The 20,497-nt window shown below is 44.7% G+C and overlaps 1 protein-coding gene across 1 annotated transcript in view; it reads left to right on the top strand.

The window, feature by feature from the left end:
- tg (thyroglobulin) overlaps window positions 1-20,497 on the top strand; it is a 621,247-nt gene that overhangs the window by 473,909 nt on the left and 126,841 nt on the right. The window lies entirely within an intron of this gene.

A 20,497-nucleotide genomic window follows, 5' to 3' on the forward strand; every position in this document is an offset into this window, starting at 1 on the left:
GCCCACTCACCTAAACTATCCAAGTCACCCTAGCATCCTCCTCACAGATCACACCGCCACCCAGTTTAGTGTCATCTGCAAATTTGGAGATATTACACTCAATTTCTTCATCTAAACCATTAATGTATATTGTAAATAGCTGGGATCCCAGCACTGAGCCCTGCGGCACCCCACTAGTCACTGCCTGCCATTCTGAAAAGGACCCATTTATCCCGAATCTCTGCTTCCTGTCTGCCAACCAGTTCTCTATCCACATCTGTATTGTCATGTTATCCTGTCATATAGGACATTTCATACTTCAATACATAGATGCATTTAGCCTGCGTCATTTATCTCAGCTTCAATGCAACTACAGTTGTCAGATTTCACCATTCACATGTATAAAATCAGTCTACTAGCCAACATCACAATGCTGGAATGGGATTTTGGAGCAGGTCAATCCTAAGGTATTAGAGCACGTAGGTCCCAGAGTCACTCCTCCACCTGGGCTGAATTAGCTAATCTCAGATGATGCTCAAGTAGCCAGAGGCAGCCTGCAAAATAAACTTGCCAGATTCCCAGAGGCCATGCACTCCTGTTTTATTTCTCTCAGGTCGTTCTGGTGTCAGCCGCAGCTCAGTTGGTAGCCCTCGTGCCTCTCAGTCAAAATGTTGTGGGTTCAAGTCCCGCTCCAGAAACCTGAGCACATAATAAGAATATAAGAACATAAGAAATAGGAACAGGAGTAGGCCATGCAACCCCTCGAGCCTGCTCCGCCATTCAATAAGATCATGGCTAATCTGATCATAGACTCAGCCCCACTTCCCCGCCCGCTCCCCATAACCCCTTATCCCCTAATCGTTTAAGAAACAGTCTATTTCTGTCTTAACTGGGTGGCTCTGCTGCACAGGAGGGCAGGAAAAAGATTGGGAGAGCTATAGTGATAGGGGATTGTATTGTAAGGGGAATAGATAGGCGTTTCTGTGGCCACAATCGAGACTCCAAGATGGTATGTTGCCTCCCTGGTGCAAGGGTCAAGGATGTCTCGGAGCGGCTGCAGGGCACTTTGGTGGGGGATGGTGAACAACCAGTTGTCGTGGTGCATATAGGTACCAACGATGGAGGTAAAAAACGGGATGAGGTCCTACAAGCTGAATTTAGGGAGCTAGAAGTTAAATTAAAAAGTAGGACCTCAAAGGTAGTAATCTCAGAACTGCTACCAGTGCCACGTGCTAGTAAGAGAAGAAATAGCAGGATAGTTAAGATGAATACGTGGCTTGAGGAATGGTGCAAGAGGGTTGGATTCAAATTTCTGGGACATTGGAACTGGATCTGGGGGAGGTGGGACCAGTACAAACCGGACGGTCTGCACCTGGGCAGGACCGGAACCAATGTCCTGGGGTGAGTGTTTGCGAGTGCTGTTGGGGAAGGTTTAAACTAATATGGCAGAGGCATGGGAATCTATGCAGGGAGACAGAGGGAAGTAAAATGGGGGGAGAAGCAAAAGGTAGAAAGGAGATAAGGAAAAGTGGAGGGCAGAGAAATCAAAGGCAAAAATCAAAAAGGGCCACATTACAACATAATTCTAAAAGGACAAAGAGTGTTAAAAAAACTTGCCTGAAGGCTCAAAGTCTCAATTCGAGGAGCATTCATAATAAGGTAGATGAATTAACTGCGCAGATAGCTGTTAACGGATATGATGTAATTGGGATTACGGAGACATGGCTCCAGTGTGACCAAGGCTGGGAACTCAACATCCAGGGATATTCAATATTCAGGAAGGACAGACAGAAAGGAAAAGGAGATGGGGTAGCGTTGCTGGTTAAAGAGAGCAGATTAATGCAATAGTAAACAAGGACATTAGCTTGGATGATGTGGAATCTGTATGGGTAGAGCTGCGGAACACCAAACGGCAGAAACCGCTAGTGGGAGTTGTGTACAGACCATCAACCAGTGGTAGTGAGGTTGGGGATGGCATCAAACAGGAAATTAGGGATGCGTGCAATAAAGATACAGCAGTTATCATGGGTGACTTTAATCTACATATAGATTGGGCTAACCAAACTGGTAGCAGTACAATGGAGGAGGATTTCCTGGAGTGTATAAGGAATGGTTTTCGAGACCAATATGTCGAGGAACCAACTAGAGAGCAGGCCATCCTAGACTGGGACTTGTGTAATGAGAGAGGATAAATCGGCAATCTTGTTATGCAAGGCCCCTTGGGGAAGAGTGACCATAATATGGTAGAATTCTTCATTAAGATGGAGAGTGACACAGTTAATTCAGAGACCAGGGTCCTGAACTTAAAGAAAGGTAACTTCGATGGTATGAGACGTGAATTGGCTAGGATAGACTGGCAAATGATACTAAAAGGGTTGCTGGTGGATAGGCAATGGCAGACATTTAAAGATCACATAGATGAACTTCAACAAATGTACATCCCTGTCTGACATAACATTAAAACGGGTAGGTGGCTCAACCATGGCTGACAGGGGAAATTAGGGATAGTGTTAAATCCAAGGAAGAGGCATATGAATTGGCCAGAAAAAGTAACAAACCTGAGGACTGGGAGAAATTTAGAATTCAGCAGAGGAGGACAAAGAGTTTAATTAGGAGGTTGAAAATAGAGTATGATTGCAGGGAACATAAAAACTGACTGCAAAAGCTTCTATAGGTATGTTAAGAGAAAATGATTAGTGAAGACAAATGTAGGCCCCTTGCAATCAGAATCAAGTGAATTTATAATGGGGAACAAAGAAATGGCAGAACAATTGAACAAATACTTTGGTTCTGTCTTCACTAAGGAAGATACAAATAACCTTCCAGAAAAACTAGGGGACCGAGCATCTAGCGAGAAGGAGGAACTGAAGGAAATCCTTATTAGTCACAAAATTGTGTTAGGGAAGTTTGATGGGATTGAAGGCCGATAAATCCCCAGGGCTTGATAGTCTGCTTCCCAGAGTACTTAAGGAAGTGGCCCTAGAAATAGTGGATGCATTGGTGGTCATTTTCCAACATTCTTTAGACTATGGATCAGTTCCTATGGATTAGAGGGTAGCTAATGTAACCCCACTTTTTAAAAAAGGAGGGAGGGAGAAAACAGGGAATTATAGACTCGTTAGCCTGACATTGGTAGTGGGGAAAATGTTAGAATCTATTATTAAAGATGTAATAGCAGCGCATTTGGAAAGCAGTGACAGGATTGGTCCAAGTCAGAATAGATTTATGAAAGGGAAATCATGCTTGACAAATCTTCTAGAATCTTTGGAGGATGTAGCTAGTAGAGTGGACAAGGGAGAAGCAGTGGATGTGGTGTATTTGGACTTTCAAAAGGCTTTTGACAAGGTCCCACACAAGAGATTAATGTGCAAAATTAAGCACATGGTATTGGGGGTAATGTATTGACGTAGATAGAGAACTGGTTGGCAGACAGGAAGCAAAGTGTAGGAATAAACAGTGACTAGTGGGGTACGGCAATGTTCAGTGCTGGGCCCCCAGCTATTTACAATATACATTAATGATTTGGATGAAGGAAGTGAATGTAATATCACCAAGTTTGCAGATGACACTAAGCTGGGTGGCAGTGTGAGCTATGATGAGGATGCTAAGAGGCTGTAGGGTGACTTGAACAGGTTAGGTGAGTAGGCAAATGCATGGCAGATGCAGTATAATGTAGATAAATGTGAGGTTATCCACTTTGGGGGGAAAAAACAAGGAGGCAGAATATTATCTGAATGGTGACAGATTAGGAAAAGGGGAGGTGCAACGAGACCTGGGTGTCATGGTACATCAGTCATTGAAAGTTGGCATGCAGGTACAGCAGGCGGTGAAGAAGGCAAATGGCATGTTGGCCTTCATAGCGAGAGGATTTGAGTATAGGAGCAGGGAGGTCTTACTGCAGTTGTACAGGGCCTTGGTGAGGCCACATCTTGAATATTGTGTACAGTTTTGGTCTCCTAATCTAAAGAAGGACGTTCTTGCTATTGAGGGAGTGCAGCTAATGTTCACCAGACTGAATCCTGGGATGGCAGGATTGACATATGAAAAAGACTGGATCGACTAGGCTTATATTCACTGGAATTTAGAAGAATGAGAGGGGATCTCATAGAAACATATAAAATTCTGACGGGATTGGACAGGTTAGATGCAGGAGGAATGTTCCCGATGTTGGGGAAGTCCAGAACCAGGGGTCACAGTCTAAGGATAAGCAGTAAGCCATTTAGGATCAAGATGAGGAGAAACTTCTTCACTCAGAGAATTGTGAACCTGTGGAATTCTTTACCACAGAAAGTTGTTGAGGCCAGTTCGTTAGATATATTCAAAAGGGAGTTAGATGTGGCCCTTACGGCTAAAGGGTATGGAGAGAAAGCAGGAATGGGATACTGAAGTTGCATGATCAGCCATGATCATATTGAATGGTAGTGCAGGCTTGAAGGGCTGAATGGCCTACTCCTGCACCTATTTTCTATGTTTCTATGTTTCAATGTCCCAGCTTCCACAGCTCTCGGAGGCAGCGAATTCCACAGATTTACAACCCTCTGAGAGAAGAAATTTCATCTCATCTCTGTTTTAAATGGGAAGCCCCTTATTCTAAGATTATGCCCCCTAGTTCTAGTCTCCCCCATTAGTGGAAACATCCTCTCTGCATCCACCTTGTCAAGCCCCCTCATAATCTTATACGTTTCGATAAGATCACCTCTCATTCTTCTGAATTCCAATGAGTCGAAGCCCAACCTAGTCAACCTTTCCTCATAAGTCAACCCCTCATCCCCAGAATGAACCTACTGAACCTTCTCTGAAGTGCCTCCAAAGCAAGTATATCCTTTCGTAAATATGGAAATCAAAATTGCAGGCAGTATTGTGCAGCACTGTGGGAGTGCTGCACTGTGTGAGGTGCTATCATTTGGATGAGATGTTAAACTGAGGTTTCATCTCAGCAGTTAGCTGGATATAAAAGATCCTATTATTTTGAAGAAGAGCAGGGGAGTTCTTCTCATTGCCCAAGCCAATATCTATCCCTCAACCAACATCGCTAAAACAGTTGCCAAAATTGCCCCCCTCTCTAAGCTCCATTCCCATCTCTAAGAAGTAGGAATGGAGCGGATGGGCCTCACCGACCTAGGGGCAGTTGAATGGGCCGACCCGTCTTAAATTGCCCCGGGCCAGGAGCAGTGGTAACCGGTTTCCGCACCGCCCGTGTTCCAGCCCCGTAGGGCACGCGACAACCCCACACCAACTGGCGGCGACCCCTTTTCCGACCCCCGCGGCAAATTGCCCCGTGGGAGCGGAGCAGCCGCCAGTCGGTGCCACTGACAGCTTTCCCCTGCTGGAAGCTGTGTGTGCCTGGGCGATGCGTCTGCCGGCGCCTCCATTTTACTTTTAATTGTCGGACGAATTCGAGGTCGGCCCGACAATGGTAGCCACGGATTTGGCCAGGCCGCCAAAAGGCAGCCCGGTACTCCCTCTTCGGTGCCAGGCCTCTTCCTCAACCAAACCCCTCCCTGGTGGCCCAGTGGACCTAACTAAATAATATGTAGAGTTCGCAGCGGCCCTCCCTTTATCTGAAGGGGAAGGACATTGTGAAGTGTCAGTGCGGCACTGATGACCTGGATCAGCGACCGACCCGACAGAATGGCATCTCTGCCCTGCAGCTACCCAGAACACTGCCCCGCTGCAAAAAAATATTTAAGTGCTCAATATCGGTTGAGTCTCCGCCTCATGGATTGGGGCAGAGAAAAACATTACAAAATCAGTATGTGCGCCCCGTTTTGGGCGGAGGGCAATTTCGGCCCCTTCATCTGTTTATGTAACACATTGCTGTTTTAATGCAAATCAGGTGCTGCATTTCCTACATTTTAACAGTGACTAATTGGAGCATGGGCAGGTACAGCAGGAGCGGCGAGGTCGGGGCGAAGGAGCAGCGAGAGAATGTAGAGGGATGTGATCGGAACCCGGGAGAGGCAAGAGTTCAGGGCCAGAAGAGGCGAGGGCCAGGGGCAGCACGGGCCAGCCCACACTGCGATATGTGTGTGCACTAGGCCCGTGCAGCAGAGCCTGTCTCCAGTCGTCTTGGGTAATCCTTGCCTCTGGACCAAGACCTAGCTCTGTCAAGCCTGTGTGGTGGCTGGTGTGCAACAACCACCACACGTTAAAAAAATCCACGCACAGGCATCTTCCGCCCTTTAAGATGTAGTTCTGGACCTGGAATATTAGGTCCTTCATTGAAACACCTGTGAACTCATCCTTTTTTGGCGTGGAAGCAAGCCATCCTCGCTTCGAGAGACTGCCTATGATGATGACACGTCAATAAGTATTTGATTGACTGTAAAGCACTTGGGACATCCTGAGGATGTGAAAGGCGCTAAATAAATGCAAGTTCTTCGTGTTAGCAACCAGAGATATATGTACATTAATGGGAGCATGGATTTAAACCTTATATGGTTCCTGAGGATCTATGCACCCCTTGTGACTCACAAAAACAGGCAGCTTGGATGCCCGTGATGTGGAGCCATAAACAGTACACCTGCACCGACTGAGCAGCAGCAGGAACTGAGCCTTGTCTCAAAATGTCACCTCCCTTAAAATGGAGACGCTGGTTCCCACGCCCTCAATGATTTCATCCTTCCTGGACAATACCCCATCGAATGTTTACCAAACATTTTATTTTGAGCCGAAAGCACATCACGAAGCACAACACAGGCATCATGCTGGCCAGGGTGTGTAGCCAGTTTCAAGGATCAGATACGCTTGGCTGTAAATACACACAGTAACCTCAGAGATCCCACACTCATGTAAGTACAGGGTTTAGACTTGTCACAGATATATTTAAAACATCTGATGAAACCTTTAGAACTGATAGTGCTTATTTTTTTAATGAGAACTTAAATTGCATATATGAGTTTTCTCTATTTCTGGTTGTTCCGGGGTCAGGTCATAGAATCACAGTACAGAAGGAGGCCATTCAGCCCATCGTGTCTGTGCCAGCGCTCTGATAGAGCAATCAATTAGTCCCACTCCCCTACTCTTTCCACATAGCCCTGCAAATTTTTCTTGTACAAGTATTTATCCAATTCCTTTTCGACAGTTACTATTGAATCTGCTTCCACCACCTTTTAGAAACATAGAAACATAGAAAATAGGTGCAGGAGTAGGCCATTCGGCCGTTCTAGCCTGCACCGCCATTCAATGAGTTCATGGCTGAACATTCAACTTCAGTACCCCATTCCTGCTTTCTCGCCATACCCCTTGATCCCCCTAGTAGTAAGGACCTCATCTAACTCCTTTTTGAATATATTTAGTGAATTGGCCTCAACAACTTTCTGTGGTAGAGAATTCCACAGGTTCACCACTCTCTGGGTGAAGAAGTTCCTCCGCATCTCGGTCCTAAATGGCTTACCCCTTATCCTTAGACTGTGACCTCTGGTTCTGGACTTCACCAACATTGGGAACATTCTTCCTGCATCTAACCTGTCTAACCCCGTCAGAATTTTAAATGTTTCTATGAGGTCCCCTCTCATTCTTCTGAACTCCAGTGAATACAAGCCCAGTTGATCCAGTCTTTCTTGATAGGTCAGTCCCGCCATCCCGGGAATCAGTCTGGTGAACCTTCGCTGCACTCCCTCAATAGCAAGAATGTCCTTCCTCAGGTTAGGAGACCAAAACTGTACACAATACTCCAGGTGTGGCCTCACCAATGCCCTGTACAACTGTAGCAACACCTCCCTGCCCCTGTACTCAAATCCCCTTGCTATGAAGGCCAACATGCCATTTGCTTTCTTAACCGCCTGCTGCACCTGCATGCCAACCTTCAATGACTGATGTACCATGACACCCAGGTCTCTTTGCACCTCCCCTTTTCCTAATCTGTCACCATTCAGATAATAGTCTGTCTCTCTGTTTTTACCACCAAAGTGGATAACCTCACATTTATCCACATTATACTTCATCTGCCATGCATTTGCCCACTCACCTAATCTATCCAAGTCGCTCTGCAGCCTCACAGCATCCTCCTCGCAGCTCACACTGCCACCCAACTTAGTGTCATCCGCAAATTTGGAGATACTACATTTAATCCCCTCATCTAAATCATTAATGTACAGTGTAAACAGCTGGGGCCCCAGCACAGAACCTTGCGGTACCCCACTAGTCACTTCAGGGAATTCATTCTAAATCATAACAACTTGCTGAGTAAAAAGAATTTCTCCCCTATGGCTTTTTTGTCAATTAACTTAAATATGTGTCCTCTGGTTATTGACCCTCCTGCCAGTGGAAACAATTTCCCCCTATCTAATCTATCAAAATCCCTCATTATTTGGAACACATCTATTAAATCTCCCCGTTATCTTCTTTGCTCTGAGGAGAACAATTCCAGCTTCTCTAGTCTCTCCAGATAACCAAAACCCCTCAATCCTGGTACAATTCTCATAAATCTCCCCGGTCACGTTCCAACGCCTTGACGGCCTTTCTAAAATTGGCCACAATACATTGGTTGAGGTCTAACCAATGATTTATAAAAGTTTAGTATATCTTCCTTGCTTTTGTACTCTATGTCTCTATTTGTAAAGCCAAGGATCCTGTGTGCTTTGTTACCAACTTTATCAACTGTTGGAGGGTGCTTTTTTTAGGTCATATTCTGCTTAATAGTTGCTTTGCGCGACAGAGCTACCACTTATACCTCTGGAGACACCAAGAGCCAGCGGAATAGGTAGGGTTTCTTGATGCCTGGGAGGGAGCAGGACCACTTTCAAATTCTCAAGCTGCTATGGTGGAATTTTGAATTCACTTTCTCTGGATTACTAGTACGACAACTAGTAATAATGGAGTGGCTGAGAAGGAACTTGAAATGGTACCCTGTATGAAGCTGCTGCGAAAAATTGTTTTCTACTAGGTAGCAAACCTATCAGTTTGCAGTTTTGATGTCAAGGGAAAGAGGGAGGGCAACGAACAGAAAATTCCTCTCCCTCTGGACCTTACCTTCCCAAGGAGGCATCAGTGGTAATCATCATCATAGGCAGTCCCTCGAAAACGAGGAAGACTTGCTTCCACTCTAAAAGTGAGTTCTCAGGTGAGTGTACAGTCCAATACAGGAATTACAGTCTCTGTCACAGGTGGGACAGACAGTCGTTGAAGGAAAGGGTGGGTGGGGAGTCTGGTTTGCCGCATGCTCCTTCCGCTGCCTGTGCTTGTTTTCTGCATGCTCGCAGCGACGAGACTTGAGGTGCTCTAGCTTATTTAGACAAGATTCACTCCATGATAATCATGTTAATTGGTGATTTTTCATCAACTAATCTCAATGTAATTTATTCACAAATAATGTAAATGTAACATGGTTAATGTAAATACTGAAACAGTGTCAGTAATTATACGAAAACATGTTCCGACCTACCCGTCCCCCTCCTGCCAGATGACCCATGTGCATGCTTTAAATTTATGCTCAGATAGAAGAAGGATTTACATTTAAATAGCACTCTTTCACATTTCAGAAATACACAATGAATTACTTAGAAGTGAAGTGACTGTTGTTATACAGGCAAATTCAACAGCCATTTTGCTCACAATACACCCCCATATACAGATATGAAATAAAGAACCACATAGTGGAGTCCAAATTTGATATCTTTACACCTGTTTTACGAGCCTAGAACAGGAAGAATTCAGCAGTGAATAGGCTCACAACCGATCAGCCTGGGCTTTCGGGTACTGCTAAGTGGTTCGGAACAATTTTTTTAGGTGGGCCCGAACACAGGCCTCGTTTCAATTGAGGCTCTTGCGCTCATTTCTGACCCGGATTGGTAAATCTGTTTACACTAGCTGGAGCTTGCGATGCGCAAGCTTTGCCTGTTTTTTTTCCAGGAATGAGCAGCCTAGCCAGTGCTCCTTCAAGGGACCGCTGGAGCCCACTTAAAAAAAATTCCCCAAAACTTTGCTCTTTGTGAAGTCAGAGTCAAGAGTGCTCCTCCTGGCTCTGCCGCTGGGCCCCCTCGCACTCTCAGTCAGCAACCAACCTGCTCCTGATCATCCCCACGTCGCCCCCCCCCCCCCATCCTCGTTAGACATATGTAGGGTTCTATTTGAGGCGCAATTGGTAAGACACCGGCTGGTAAGGCGAGCTGCATTGCGACGCCTGATTGACACCCGCAGTTCCCTGAATTATTATGATTAAGACCGAGGATACCTTTAGTCTCCATTTCAGCACACCATTGCTGCACGCCAACAGAATCACGCCCTGCTAGAGCACTAAGGAATTTAGGCCGCAGTCTGCTTCCTGGCGATGTTGGTCAAGGGACGAACGTTGGCCAGGTGAACCCCCTGCCCTTTGGAATAGTGGCGTGGTGGCCCTGCATTTCTGTGTTGGTTCTCCCAATCTCCTGCCATAACCTTGGCAGCAGATAGACAGAACTTCCAGAGAAATTATGTTGAGCTGTTTCTCTCGGGGTTTCTGACAATCAACCGCGGAAGTTGCAGCGGGAGATCAAAACAATCCATGCAGAAATTTAGCCTCAGGATCTTTTATGTTCACTGGATATTTGTAAAGAAAAGCTTTTGCTGGATCCCTTAACCAAAGTATTTTCCAACAGCATAATCTATTTTTCCAGAAACGCAATAAATTATCATTTTACATCTCTCCCAATGTTATTTCCATTGACTTCATCTGTTTTACTCAATCGCACAAAGTCAAGATCTATCCAATAGCTTATTTGGTGCTATGCTAAAGATATGATTGTATAATATTGGAAGAGCTATTTCCAAAATAGCCATTGCAGCAATGTTAGGGTAACACTGTTCACAGCATTGACTGTTCAGTTAATGTCAAACATCAAACTATTAGTGTTAATTGACTTTAGTTAGCACATGGACTACAGTCGTTCAAGAACAAGGCCATCACCAGCTTCTCAAGGCCATCAAGGGATGGGCAATAAATGATGGTCATGCCAGCAACACTCACAACTTAAGAATGATTAGTTAAACCTTTTAGTAATAAGCTTCTTTAAGTTCAGAAAAAGAATTTAACGGGGCCAAAATTCAGCCTCCTGATACAGCCTGTTACCGTCAGAAAGCGGCGGCCACCGATTTTTTTTGTGGAATGGCCGCTGCTCGCAAAATTCTCCTCGTTGGTTTTTCCAGCGGTCCCCACTTCCACCCCGCTGCTGCTGAACTCTCCTCAGTGCACCATCAAAGTGCGTACCACCGGTCTCTCGCCCAAGAAGCAAAATTCACCGTAAAAAATCTTGCGACCGCCGCTTGGTGCCCCGCATATGGTGGTGCGGTCGTCATAAAGGGGACCGTGCCGTGCCGCGCAGTGCCGTGGCAGCAATTTTTTTTTGTCGGCCGACTGCCAGGTCAGCCTGACAATTATGCCCCCAGGTTCAGTCGGGCCGCCAACAGGCAGCATAGCACCTCCTCTAGGGTGCTAGGCCGCTGGCCCAGCCGAAACCTTCCCTGGTGGCCCAGTGGACATAGAAACATAGAAAATAGATGCAGGAGTAGGTCATTCGGCCCTTCAAGCCTGCACCACCATTCAATAAGATCATGGCTGATCATTCCCTCAATACCCTTTTCTGCTTCCTCTCCATACCACTTGATCCCCCTAGCCGTAAGGGCCATATCTAACTCCCTCTTGAATATATCCAATGAACTGGCATCAACAACTCACTGCGGCAGGGAATTCCACAGGTTAACAACTCTCTGAGTGAAGAATTTCTCCTCATCTCAGTCCTAAATGGCCTGCCCCTTATCCTAAGACTGTGTCCCCTGGTTCTGGACTTCCCCAACAACGGAAACATTCTTCCCGCATCTAACTTGTCCAGTCCCGTCAGAATCTTATGTTTCTATGAGATCCCCTCTCATCCTTCTAAATTCCAGTGTATAAAGACCCAGTTGATCCAGTCTCTCCTCATATGTCAGTCCAGCCATCCCAGGAATCAGTCTGGTGAACCTTCGCTGCACTCCCTCAATAGCAAGAACATCCTTCCTCAGATTAGGAGACCAAAACTGAACACAATATTCCAGGTGAGGCCTCACCAAGGCCCTGTACAACTGCAGTAAGACCTCCATGCTCCTATACTCAAATTTCATACCTATGAAAGCCAACTAACCATTTACCACCTGCTGTACCTGCATGCCAACTTTCAATGACTGATGAACCATGACACCCAGATCTCGTGACACCCAGATCTCGTAGCACCTACCCTTTTCCTAATCTGCTGCCATTCAGATAATATTCTACCTTCGTATTTTTGCCCCCAAAGTGGATAACCTCACATTTATCCACATTATACTGCATCTGCCATGCATTTGCCCACTCACCTAACCTTACAAAGTCACCCTGCAGCCTCTTAGCGTCCTCCTCACAGCTCACACCGCCACCCAGCTTAGTGTCATCTGCAAACTTGGAGATATTGCACTCAATTCCTTCATCTAAATCATTAATGTATATTGTAAAGAGCTGGGGTCCCAGAACTGAGCCCTGCGGCACTCCACTAGTCACTGTCTGCCATTCTGAAAAGGACCCATTTATCCAACTCTCTGCTTCCTGCCTGCCAACCAGTTCTCTATCCACAACAGTACATTATCCCCAATACCATGTGTTTTGATTTTGCATACCAATCTCTTGTGTGGGACCTTGTCAAAAGCCTTTTGAAAGTCCAAATATACCACATCCACTGGTTCTCCCTTGTCCACTCTACTAGTTACATCCTCAAAAAATTCCAGATGATTTGTCAAGCAAGATTTCCCTTTCATAAATCCATGCTGACTTGGATCCTGTCACTGCTTTCCAGATGCGTTGCTATTTCATCCTTAATAATTGATTCCAACATTTTCCCCACTACCGATGTCAGGCTAACTGGTCTATAATTACCCGTTTTCGCTCTCTCTCCCTTTTTAAAAAGTGGTGTTACATTAATTACCCTCCAGTCCATAGGAACTGATCCAGAGTCGATAGACTGTTGGAAAATGATCACCACTAAATCCACTATTTCTAGGGCCACGTCCTTAAGTAGTCTGGGATGCAGACTATCAGGCCCCATGGATTTATCGGCCTTCAATCCCATCATAGAAATTTCCCTAACACAATTTCCCGCCTAATAAGGATACCCTTCAGTTCCTCCTTCTCACTAGACCCTCGGTCCCCTAGTACTTCCGGAAGTTTATTTGTGTCTTCCTTCGTGAAGACAGAACCAAAGTATTTGTTCAATTGTTCTGCCATTTCTTTGTTCCTCATTATAAATTCACCTGAATCTGACTGCAAGGGACCTACGTTTGTCTTTACTAATCTTTTTCTCTTCACATATCTATAAAAGCTTTTGCAGTCAGTTTTTATGTTCCCAGCAAGCTTCCTCTCGTACTCTATTTTCCCCCTCTTAATTAAACCCTTTGTCCTCTTCTGCTGAATTCTAAATTTCTCCCATTCCTCAGGTTTGCTGCTTTTCCTGGCCAATTTATAAGCCTCTTCCTTGCATTTAACACTATCCTTAATTTCCCTTGTTAGCCACGGTTGAGCCACCTTCCCCGTTTTATTTTTACACCAGACAGGGATGTACAATTGTTGAAGTTCATCCATGTGATCTTTAAATGTTTGCCATTGCCTATCCACCATCAACCCTTTAAGTATCATTTGCCAGTCAATTTTGGCCAATTCACATCTCATACTATCGAAGTTACCTTTCCTTAAGTTCAGGACCCTAGTTTCTGAATTAACTGTGTCACTCTCCATCTTAATAAAGACCCAACCAAAATAATCGCAGAGCTCGCAGCGGCTCTCCCTTTAAGTGAAGGTGGCAGATGTGGTGACGCGCCAGTGTAATGATGTCATCAGCGCTACGCTGATGACTGACAGTGTCGGACACTCTGCCCGCCCCACTTCTGCCCCTCTTATGACGGACACTCTGCTTCCGCCCCCACTTTCGCCCCCATTATGTCCGACTTCCGCCTCGCTCGAAAAAAAACCAAAGAGCTGAATTTCGCGCAAGAGCCACCAGATCCACCACGGCAGTGAAAACACAGGAAAAATGGTAGGTGCGACCCGATTCCGGTGGGGGTGAATTTCGGCCCGGCAACTTTTCTCCGCATAGATCCGGTGAAGTCTGCCAGTTATTTTGGTGGCTCTCACTCTGTTTTGGCATGTTTTAAATGAAGATTAATACTTTGATTATATGTACTATGGTCTAGTAGTTAGGGTTGGAGAAGCAGCATCTGTTGTGGCAGTGATTGAGTTCTTTTAAACGTTCATTCATGGGATGTGGGCATTGCTGGGAAGGCCAGCATTTATTGCCCATCCCTAATTGCCCTCGAGCCGCCTTCTTGAACCACTGCAGACCCTATGGTGAAGGTACTCTCACAGTGATGTTAAGGAGGGAGTTATAGGATTTTGACTCAGCAACGATAAAGGAACAGCGATATATTTCAAAGTGATGGTGTTCCCATGCGACTGCTGCCCTTGTCTTTCTAAATGCTTTGCTGATTTGGGAAGTGCTCTCGAAGAAGCCTAGCCAAGTCACTGCAGTACATCTTGTAGATGATATATACTGCAGTCACGGTGCGCAGATGGTGGAAGGAGTGAATGTTTAAGGTGATGGATGGGGCCGTTTTGTCCTGGATGGTGTCACTCATCCAGGAAAATTGAAAGTATTCCATCACACTCCTGACTTGTGCCTTCTAGGTGGTGGAAAGGCTTTGGGGAGTCAGAAGGTGAGACACTCAGCACAGAATACCCAGCCTCAGATCTGCTCTTGTAGCTACAGTATTTATGTGGCTGGTCCAGTTAAGTTTCTGGTCAATGGTAACCCACAGAATGTTGATGGTGGGGTATTCGACAATGGTAATGCCATTGAATGTCAAGGGGAGATGGTTAGACTCTCCCTTTTGGAGATGGTCATTGCCTGGTACTTCGGTAGTGCGAATATTAATTGCCACTTATCAGATCAAGCCTAGATGTTGTCCAGGTCTTGCTGCATGTGGGCATGAAATGCTTCATTATCTGAGGAATTGTGAATGGAACTGAACACTATACAATCATCCCCACTTCTGACCTTATGATGGAGGGAAGATCATTGATGAAGCAGTTGAAGATGTTTGAGTCTAGGACACTGCCCTGATGAACTCCTGTCCTAGAACTGAGATGATTGGCCTTCAGCAACCATAACCACCTTCCTTTGTGCTAGATATGAATCTAGCCAGTGGAGAGTTTTTCCTCTAATCCCCATTAACTTCAATTATACTAGGATTCCTTGCTTCCAAACTTGCTCAAATGTTACATTGCTGTCAATGGCAGTCACTCTCAATTCATCTCTGGAAGTCAGCTCTTTTGTTCCTGTTTGGACCAGGACTGTAATGAGGTCTGGAGCTGAGTAATACTGATGGAACTCAAACTGGGCATCATATAGCAGGTTACTAGTGAGTAAATGCCACTTGACGAGGCCTTCCATCACTTTGCTGATGATTGAGAGGAATATAAGAACAAGAGTAGGCCATTCAGCCCTTGAGATTATGGCTGATCTGTGATCTAACTCCATATACCTTGCCCCATATCCATTCACACCTTTGGTTAAAAAAATCAATCACAGATTTAAAATTAACAATTGATCTACCATCAATTGTTGTTTCCAGAAGCAAGTTCCAAACTTCTACCACCTTTTGTGTATAGAAGCGTTTCCTAATTTCACTCCTGAAAGGTCTGACTCTAATTTTTACACTATGTCCCCTAGTTCTAGATTCCCCAACCAGCGGAAATAGTTTCTCTCTATCTATTCCATTAATCTATCCTTTTAATATCTTGAAAACTTCGATCAAATCACCCCTTAACCGTCTAAATTCGAGGAAATGCAATTCTAATTTGTGTAATCTTTCCTCGTAATTTAACCTTTGGAATCCAGGTGTAATTCTGGTAAACCTACTCTGCACTCCCTCCAAGTCCACTTTATGCTTCCTAAGGTGTGGTGCCCAGCACTGCTCACAGTACTCCATGTGTGGTCTAACCAGGGCTTTGTAACCAGCATCATTGCTACCCCTTGTACTCTAGTCCTCTAGCTATAAAGGCCAGCATTCCATTAGCCTTTTTGATTATTTTCTGTACCTGTTCATGACATTTTAATGATCTATGTATTTAGTCCCAAGTCTCTTTAGATATCTGATTTTAGCTTTTCACTGTTTAGAAAGCACCTACTCTATCTTTTTTAGGTCTAAAGTGGATGACCTCACATTTCCTACATTGAAATCCATTTGCCGCAGTTTTGCCCATTCACTTAATCTACCAATCTCCTTTTGTAATTTTATGCTTCATCTACACTGCTTACAATGCCGCCTATCTTTGTGTCATCGGCAATTTTGGATATGTGGCTTTCTATGCCAACATCTAAGTCGTTAAAATACGGTGAATAGCTGAGGCCCCAAATCCTCGCCGTACACCACTAGTCACATCCTGCCAATTACAGTACCTACTCATTATCCCCACTCTCTGTCTCCTGCCGCTCAGCCAATTTTCTAACCAGGTCAATAATTTGCCTTCAATTCCATGGACTTCAACCTTAGTTAACAGTCCCTTATGCAAGACTTTATCAAATACCTTCTGAAAGTCCATATAAATAACATCGATGGACAATCCCCTGTCCACTACTTTAGTCACCACCTCAAAAAATTCAAGTATGACCTGCCTTTCACAAATCCCTCTTTCTGATCAGCTGAAAATTTTCAAGGTGTTCTGTCACCCTACCCTTAATTATATACTCTAGTAATAGTCTGACAACAGATGTTAGACTAACTGGTCTATAATCCTCTGGTTTCCCTCTTTTGCTATTCTTAAATAGCAGAGTGACATGTGCAATTTTCTAATCTAAGGGGAAGGTCACTGAATTGAAAAAACTTTGGAAGATTATAGTTAGGGCTTCTACAGTGTGTTTACCTACTTCTTTTAAATCCTGGGATGGAAACCATCTAGTCTGGGGGATTTGTTAATCTTTAGTGCCATTATTTTCTTCATTACTGCTATTTTGCTTACATTAATTTTATTGAGTCCTTGTCCCTGATTTTATATTCATTTCCTTGGGATTCCAGATATGCTATCCTCTTCCTCCACTGTAAATACTGATGCAAAGTAATTATTCAACATGTCCTCCATTTCCTTATTATCATTGACAATATTACCAATATCAGTTTTCAAGGGGGCAGCATTGCTCTTTTTCCTAATAGTCAGATGAAGCAGTTATTGGCCGGATTGGATCTGTTCTGCTTTTTGTAGGCAGAACATACCTGGGTAATTTCCCACTTTGTCGGGTAGATGACAGTGTTGTAGCTGAACTGGAACAGCTTTGCTAGAGGCGCAGCTAGTTCTGGAGAACAAGTCTTCAGCACTACAGCACTACACACTACAGCCGGGATGTTGTTGGGACCCATAGCCTTTGCTCAGCCATTTCATGATCTCACATGGTCTGATCGAATTGGCTGAGGACTGGCATCTGTGATGGTGGGGACCTCAGGAGAAGGCCAATATAGATCATCCACTTGGCACTTTTGGATGGAGATGGTTGCAAACGCTTCAGTCTTGTCTTTTGCACTCATGTGCTGGGCTCCATCATCATTAAGGATGAGGATGTTCATGGAACCTCCTCCTTCCATTAGATGCTTAATTGTCTGCCACCATTTATGACTGTATGTGGCAGGACTACAGCACTTTAATCTAATCCATTGATTTTGGTTCTCTTAGCTTTGTCTATAACTTGCTGCTTCTGCTGTTCAGCATGCATGTAGTCCTGTGTTGCAGCTTCACCAGGTTGTCAGCTCATTTTCAGGATGCTTGGTGATGCTCCTGGCATGCTCTTCCACACTCTTCATTGAACCAGGATTGGTCAACTAGTTTGATGGTAGAGTGAGGGATATGCCAGGCCACGAGGTTACAGATTGTGGTGGAATACAGTTCTGTTGCTGCTGATAGCACTTCATGGATGCCCAGTTTTGAGCTGCTAGATCTGTTCTGAATCTGTCCCATTTAGCACAATGGTAGTGCCACAGTACATGAATGAGGGTTTCCTCAGTGGGAAGCTGGGACTTTGTCTCCACAATGACTATGGTCACTCCTACCACTACAGAAATGGACAGATACATCTTCAACAGGTAGATTGGTGACAACGAGGTTAAGTAGGTTTTTTCCTCGTGTTGGTTCTCTCACCACCTGCTGCAAGCCCAGTCTGGCAGCTATGTCCTTCAGGGCTCGGTCAGTAGTGGTGCTTCCGAGTCACTCTTGGTGATGGACATTGAAGTCCCCTATTCAGAGTATATTCTGTGCACTTGCTACCCTTGGAGCTTCTTCCAAGTGTTCCTCAACATGGAGGAGTACTGATTCATCAGCTAGGGAGGATGGTAGGTGGTAATCAGTAGGAGGTTTCCTTGCCTATGTTTGACCTAAAGCCATGAGACTTCATGGTTTTGCAGAGTCGCAGTTGAGGACTCCCAAGGCCAATACGTCCCGACTGTATACCACTGTACGGCCAACTCTGGTAGGCCTGTCCTGCCTGTGGGACAGGACATACCCAGGAATGGTGATGGAGGAATCTGGGAAGTTGGTTGAAAGGTATGATTCTGTGAGTATAACTATATCAGGCTGTTGCTTGACTAGTCTGTGGAACAGGTCTCCTAATTTTAGCAAGTCCCCAGATGTTAGTGTGGAGGACTTTGCAGGGTCGACTGACCTTTGTGTTGTCCGAATTTGATGCGTAGGCTGATGCCAGTTGAACTTTACGATTTTATTCTTATTAGACTTTTTTGTCGTGGGTTGATACAACTAAGGGGCTGCTAGGCCATTTCAGAGGAGAGTTCAGAGTCAACCACATTGCTGTGGATCTGGAGTCACATTTAGGCCAGACCAGGTAAGGACGATAGGTTTCCTTCTCTAAAGGACATTAGTGAACCAATCATGGACCATTTCATGAATTAGCTAAATATCTAGACAGGAAGAAGTGGAAGATAAAATTTAGTACATTCAAGTGTAAAGAAGATGAAGCAAAATGGGCAGCAGAAATACAATTTGCATTTATATAGCATTTTACACAAAATGTCCTACATCACTTCAGAGTTGAGCAGAGTAGGGAGTAGGACTGGCTAGGGGCGGTAGCTGGAAACACTGTAGATCAGAGAGGTTTTAAGAAGGATTTTTCAAGGTGCGGGGAGATATAGTAAGACAAATGGGATTAGTGAGGAATTTCAGAGGGCAACATGGCTGATATCACGGCAGAGGGAGGGGGAATGTGCAGTAGGAGAGTGCGAAGAGCGGAGGATCCAGGAAGGGATGTATACTAGAATGTTCCGTGAGCTCCTTGAATGGTGTTGAACTATCGATGGATATTGTTGAAAGAGATCTAGCAGCATTTGTAGCATAACATGTTCAACCACTGTGGAGCAACAAGCAGCAAATTCAATAACAATATCAAGATAACAGTACAAACCAGAGGAAGCTATCATAAACTGTAAAGGGCTCTAATCAGACCTCAGCTTGTACTGTTGAAGTCATTGAGACACAGCAAAAACACTCAAGGCTCCGCAGCAATTCAGAGAGCCACAACACTGATCCCATGTATTGAAGCAATGCTGTGAGGAAAAGCTGGAGAAACCTGGGGTTGTCAGCTGTGATAGGAGTCGACTAAGAGGTGACCTTCTGGAGGTATACAAAATAATACATTGTATAGGGAAGTTAAATCGGGAACACTACTTCAAGTTAAAAGTGTGACTGTAGAACAAGGGATCACAGGTTCAAAACAGTAATAACAGCAAAACTACGATAAGATAATTGGCAAAAGAACCAGAGGGGGGGGGGGTGAGGAGAATTTTCTTTACACAGCAAGTTGTTATGATGTGTCGTGCATTGCCTGAAAGGGTGGACCAGATTCAATCACAATTTTCAAAGGGGAATTGGATATATACTTGTAAAGTAAAATATTTGTGGGGCTATGGGTAAAGAGCAAGGGAGTGAAACTAATTGAATAGCTCTCTCAAAGCCGAAACAGGCACGATGGGCTGAATGACCTCCTTCTGGGCTATAAGATTCTATGATTGTTTCTATGACTACAGGGCACATTTTCTCAGTAAATAAATGTAGCATGCATATTGTGCACAGTGCAATCCCACAAACAGCTTTGAGATGAATCACCCATAAATCTGTTTTTAGTGGTGTTCGTTGAGCGAGGGATGTTGACAGGAGAACTCCCAGCTCTTTTTCAAATGGTGCCCTGCGGTCTTTAACAATCACTGGTCCAGGCTGATGGGCTTTGTTTCAAAGCCTCATCCCACAGACAGCAGCTCCAAGAATGCAGTATTCTCAATATTAGACCAGAGCATTAGCTTAGATGATAAACTCTATCTCCTAGTATAGAACTTGAACCTACAACCTTTGACCCACAATCAAGAGTGCTACTAACTGAGCCAAGTTGACACTGCATAGTTGCTGAACAAGAAGTCAAGTGTGTTGTGTATGGAGAAAGAGTCAGACTGAACTCTGTGAGCTCAAAGTAAAGTGTGACCTTAGTCTTTTATT

Source organism: Pristiophorus japonicus, chromosome 1 (genome assembly GCF_044704955.1).
Source record: "Pristiophorus japonicus isolate sPriJap1 chromosome 1, sPriJap1.hap1, whole genome shotgun sequence".
NCBI classification, from domain to species: Eukaryota; Metazoa; Chordata; class Chondrichthyes; family Pristiophoridae; genus Pristiophorus; species Pristiophorus japonicus.